Source organism: Arachis ipaensis, chromosome B05, assembly GCF_000816755.2.
Source record: "Arachis ipaensis cultivar K30076 chromosome B05, Araip1.1, whole genome shotgun sequence".
In the NCBI taxonomy this organism is placed as follows: Eukaryota; Viridiplantae; Streptophyta; class Magnoliopsida; order Fabales; family Fabaceae; genus Arachis; species Arachis ipaensis.
Genome location: NC_029789.2, coordinates 48,093,054 through 48,099,236, shown reverse-complemented (window position 1 = coordinate 48,099,236; position 6,183 = coordinate 48,093,054).

Sequence of the window (6,183 nt, the reverse complement as noted above, 5' to 3'; positions counted from 1 at the left end):
AATTCTAATTTATTCACTCATATATAAAGCTTACAGGTGGTTAAATTATTTCACATTCTCATGTGATGGGTTAGCTATATTATCCCTTAAATAATAAAGCATTTTAGCAAATGAGATGGGAAATAAAAATATTGTACAAACTTGCAAAACAATTAGTAAATTAAGCACAGATATATGTTGATGAGTTATTGAACCCTCACTAGAATTTGTGTTTACCCTCTGGTCACTCAGTGTTTATTGGGTTTATTCACTCTACTTTTCTTTTTATTCTTACTTTCTATAACTTTGTTCTTCATCTAACCAATCAACAATTACAGAGTACAGTCATACCAAAAGTCATGAGGTCTTTAACTAAGGTTGTAATGGGGCCAAGGTAAAGGTAAGGATATATGTATAAGGCTAAGTGAGCTAATAAGTGAATCCTTAATTAGACTAAGATCTCACCTAACATACATATTTAGTAGAACAAAACTTTCTTTACCAATTTTCCCACATTATCCCACTTGTTGTTACATGCTCATGTTTCAATTTTATTTTTATCCCATGTGCATTGCTTTTATTTTGCATTGGGGAATTCTTTTGTATCCCCTTTTATTAAATGCTGAAAAATAACTTTTTTTTTAATGCACATGGTAATTGATCACTTTGATTTCTCATGAGTATGCTTCCCAAATTTTTTGAGTTATTTTATTTCTTTCAACTTTTCTACCTTTTGTTTCTATCATCCATATTCCCAATAGGTTTCCCACATTTTAATCTATTCATAATTTTCTATCTTAAGCTAACCAAGGATTCAACTTGGGATTTTATTTTGTTTTTCTGCTTAAGGCTAGTAGTGTGGCTAAATAGAATAAAAGGGATTTTAAAGGCTCAAGGGGCTAACAAGGGTGATGTGAAAGGCAGGTTATTTTAGGGTAAGTGAGCTAAAATCAAATGACGGCCTCAATCATTATTTTGATATGTATCTATATTCTATATTCTATAATTGGACATATAGATTAAAGCAAAGTAAAGAACATCAGAATAAAAAGAAGCGAAACACACAGGAATAAAATTATGCTTTGAATGCAACCATACAATTAAGCTCAAGACTCACAGGCTGTGTGTTCTCTAACTCAAGCATCATATATCATTCATACATGTTATGCAGGTTTAGTTAAAAATTCCCATTATTCTCATAAAAAAATTATTTAGGGTAGCCTTTAAAGTTTTAATGTTCCTCCTTGATGAAATGTTGTCAACTTAACTATATGATGTAATGCTATATATACAAGGTTTATGGATTTAAATCTGTTATGTTCAATTTCCTAGCTTACTTCCTTTTTATATTTTTCAATTTAACTATGCTATCTTATGCTAAAAAGGGTAAACTATACTAATTAATCCACTAATAAGTCAGAATTGCAAACTAAACTAAATAACTAAAAATATGAACTAAAAATGCAAAATGCAAAAGTAGAGTAAAAATACACAAAAGTAACAATGTATAAGTACTCAGAAAAAAAAAGAAAAATACAGAAAAATATCCAAAATAAAAGAAAAAGAGATGTAGTGGTTCACCAAAATAAAATGCTAGAGATGGTGACCTCCCCACACTTAAAATGAAGCATCGTCCCTGATGCTCAATCAAGCCGGGTGTGAAGGGGTGTCATCACTGGTAGGGATGGTAGCTGGAGGCTCTGTGGTGGTGGTGGGCTGAGGGTCTGGCTGCTGTAGAGGCGGTGCTGACTGGATCGGGATCTCCGGATCTGCAGCCTCGATCTGATGCGTAACCTCCTAATGTGGTGTAGCCTGCTCTGTGTCTGCCTGCTGATGGCTCTCCTCCTGGAAATGAGTCTCCTCCTCGGGCTCATCCTCCTCCTCCTCGGATGGCTCGGATGGTGTGTCGGGCTCGGAGGGGATGTCACCACCCTGTCTGATCATTAGATTCAGATGCGAATAGCGTCGCTGGCTGCGATGCTCCAATCTCTCCTACCGACGCCGGTTACAGCACTCCATCTGGTCAAGCTGTCGAAATAGGCGGTGCACGAGGCAGTATACGGGCTCAGAGGCAGGTGGAGGTGCAGTGGTGGCAGCAGGGGCAGCAGGGGCAGCCGTGGATGAAGAGGGTCCAGCAGACGGTGGGGCTGTCTCATCAGTAGCAATGAAGGGTGGTGGTCTGTAGCCTAAGGCTAGGAAGTTCCTGCTGTGAGGAATGATCTTCCTGCAGTCCGCCGCTAGTGGTTTCTCATCGGCGTCCTCCCATGGCACGTCAGCTCGACGGCCTAGCTGTGTAACCAGATACGGGAAAGGGAGGGTGCCTCGGACGTGGACCCTAGCCATATAATGCCGGATAAAGCGTGGTAGATAAAGGTCCTTACCCTCCAGCACACGCCATAGGAGGGTGATCATAGCAGCTGGGATCTCCGTCTCATGAGTACTCGGCATGACATAATTGCTCAAGATCTGGTGCCATAACCGAGCCTCATCATTTAAGTATGCCCTCTTGATCCCTCTAGGCATGGTGGTGTCCTGACCCATCTCCCAAGGAACAGTTGGGTCGAGAACTATCCGTGCCTTTACAGCATCCCAATCAAACTGCATCAGGCGCATGTCCTCCTCAGCCTTTGAATAACCATCAGGCTGATCGGACTTGGTTGGGAGCTGGAGAATGTCCTCTATGGCCTCCTCAGTGACCAGAATCTGCTTTTCTCTCAGGTTTACTGCATCTAGGGTGGTGATGTAGTAGTTGCAGTAGAATTCCCGGACCCAAGATGCATTGACCTCTGTCAGTGTTCTTTCCAGAAAGAACCAGCCTCTTTGCTTGATTTGCTCAGTGGTGTACTGCTGGAGTGCTTCTGGAATCTTCAGAGTTCTCTCCAGGTATAGATTCCTGGAGTTTGCAAATACCGAATAATTCAGCTCACAGTACCGGTTTGCAAATTTTATTGAATCATTTGCAGGGAGCAGCTGGTCAGCTTTTTCCTGCTGTGTAAAGTTCTTCTCCCGCCATGAGGAATCATGCATGAGGGCAACGATAGACTGAGAGGAATCTCCTCTCTTGCGCTTGCCAGTAGCCTTGCCTTTTTTTTTCCTTTGTGAGGCAGACATCCTGAAAAATGGGAAACCAGGAGATGGATAAAAATAGGGAAGCAAATAGGCAATTTAAACAAGGAAAATTCAAAGCGGCAAAGGAGAATTGGAATGAGGTAAATGAGTCAAGTAAATGTACATTAAGGATTGTTTAGTAGTTTAAAATTTGGAAAGGAAGAATTGACAATCCAAAATGTATTAGAATTCAAGTTAAATAGAAAAATTGTCATGATGCCATGGTTAGAAAGTTAGAGGAAAGTGAAAAAAAATCAGAAAAGAGATTTTGAAAAGGTTAGTAATGTTAGAATTTGAAAAAGAAGTTATTAAATTAAAATTAGGGAGTCAGTAAAATGTGGGTTAAGGTAAGTGGCATAAAGAAAATATTTCATATAACAAGGATTCACAATTATGATTAGAATTAACTCACAATCGAAGGAAAACAGGGTGATGTTGATTCTAATAGATATAAAGAAAGCAAGAACTGGAATCAGAATATCACAAATGCAGTTTATAAACCAGGAAATCAAAGAGGATAAGAAAGTCTGCCATCGCATTCATGAAACGGTTTGGTTAAAGCAGAGGACAACAGAGTTCAGATTGTCAAACCAAAACATGAATGAAAATAATTTACAAAAAATTTGGGTAGCATTCCGGCTAAAATTGGATTGTCCCGGAAAATAAACAGCAAACAAGGCAGTTCATATGAATTAAAACAAACTTGCTGCAGTTACCTATAATTAATAGAAACAGGAAAATTCAGAGTAACAAGCAACAAATGCAGGAAATCACAGCATATGAACAAGGTCACAGGAACAGCAGAATTGCAGTTTTGATAAAACAGAAGCATGAACAGTGCAAGAAAACAGACCTAGATCCACTAACCACAGCCTAAGCTACCTAACAACCAAAAAATCCACTACAGCATGCATATCTATCTATCCTAATTATGAACAGAAACAGAAAAAAATTGTAAAATAACTACGAAGGACAGAAAGGCGGCGTTCATCGGAACCTGGTAGGCGTGAGGAGTAGAACGGGGTAAGAAAGCGGCTGGGTGGTGGCTAGGCTGCGCGACTGATAGGGTTCGCGTGGTTGGGGGGTTATATTTTAAAATCCACGCGATCGCGTGGGGGACGCGGTCGCGTGGTGGGGGTGAAAATGGGAGTGACGCGATCGCGTGGGGCACACGATCGCATGAGAGGGGTGGAAGAGGGGATGACGCGATCGCGTCGCTGGAAATTGTGCTAAACGCACGACTCCAGCACCGTTTCAGTGCAACTCTCTGTCTCGTCCTAGGGTGTTGTGCAATCCATACAACGCGATCGCGTCGCCCACGCGGTCGCATGGGATTGGTTTTTGTGCAAGTGACGCGATCGCATGGGGCATGTGATCGCGTGGGCCAATTTGTGCAAAACGCACAAGGGCCGCATGATTCCAGCCTAACTTTCTGGACGTTGGATATTTACACCGATCTCCAGGTCACGCGGCCGCGTGGAGGACGCGGTCGCGTGGATAGTGTATTCGCAGTATGACGCGATCGCATGGGGCATGCGGTCGCGTCGTGCATCCCTTCTTTTTTTTTAACTGAATGACAGATGCAGAATGCAATGATTAACATGAATGCTATGCATGTTTCCAGGTTCAATGAAGTAAAATGAAAAGGAAATAAAAATGAAAGCAATTAACAAGAAATAAATTGAAAAAGAAGCGACCATACCATGGTGGGTTGTCTCTCACCTAGCACTTTTAGTTTAAGTCCTTAAGTTGGACATTGTAGGAGCTTCCTGCTATGGCGGCTTATGTTTAAATTCGTCCAAAAATCTCCACCAGTGCTTGGAATGCCAATAGCCTCCGGGGTCCCATACTAGGCATGTAAAGCTTCTGAGCAGCTTCAGACAGATTGTTAGGCTCCCGGGGTGACAAACGTCAGAATAAACTCCAGGATCCCAAGCCTTGCTTTTAAATCCGCCTCCGTCTTGATCTATATGTTTCCATCCGGGCGGTTTAAAAAGTAGAATCTCACCATGGTGACCAAACGTTCTCCGTGATCCATGCAATGGAGCATGATACCAATCCATGTACTTCGAGGTGAAGCGTGGAACCTTATTGAACCTTGTGCACCAACTCTGAGTATGAGCCATTTCCCTCTTACTCTTAAAGCCGCAAAGAGCTCTAAGCTGGCCATCTATTTCAAGTAAACCATATTCAAGTGAATAAGTAAAGTTAAAGGTTAAGGATTGTACCCACTTGAAGCTTGTATTAGGTGGTAATGGCCTTGGGATAGGTGTTTCTGGTGGTTCTGTAAGTTCTACTCCCTTGTGCTCTTCTGTGAATTTCTCCACTTCCTTGTAAGGTTCTACAATTGTATCTGTGTCCTGGTCAAAGTCTTCTATGTCTTCCTCATCAGTTGAGTCATAGATTGGAGGTTGAGAGAAATCTACCTCCGCATCATCTTCATATTCACTTGGGGAAGATTCTTCGATATCAGAGAATTCACTTGCAGATGCAAGTTCATTACTAAGAGAATTTGACTTGTGACTATCATCATCAAGTGAATTTGTGTCCTGGGTTATTCCGTATGATTCTTCATAAACAACTTGCCTTTGAGGTTGTACAATATCCTCCTTAGCATCAACTGTAGCGTCCTTGACGGAGTTCTCCTCAGTTCTGGATTCCCATAGAGGTTCAGCATCTCCTAAATCTTCAACCAACTCTTCTTTTTGAACAATGATAGCTTCTTCTACCTGTTCTAGTACGAATTCATTCTCTGTCTTGTCCACTGGAGTTTCTGGTATCTCCTTCATGCTATGCTCTTCGTTAGACTGTTCACATGGGGCTGTGGCTGATCCTTGTGTATTTGAGCGCCTAGAAACCCATTGAATTATTGTTTGCTCCAGTTGTCGAATGGTTGTTTGAAGTTTATTTACTGTTTCCTTTAGGCGAACCTCTGCTTCTCGGGTTGCCGGACTTGGGCATGATACAAAGGAAAGTGGTGGTGACTAGGAGTGATTGGATCGGTACTGGGGTAAGGAAGGATCATATGGTGGCGAATGGTGAAGAGAAGCTTGTGAGTGTGGTAGTTCGAGGTTATGTTGAAAGGATGGTTTATAT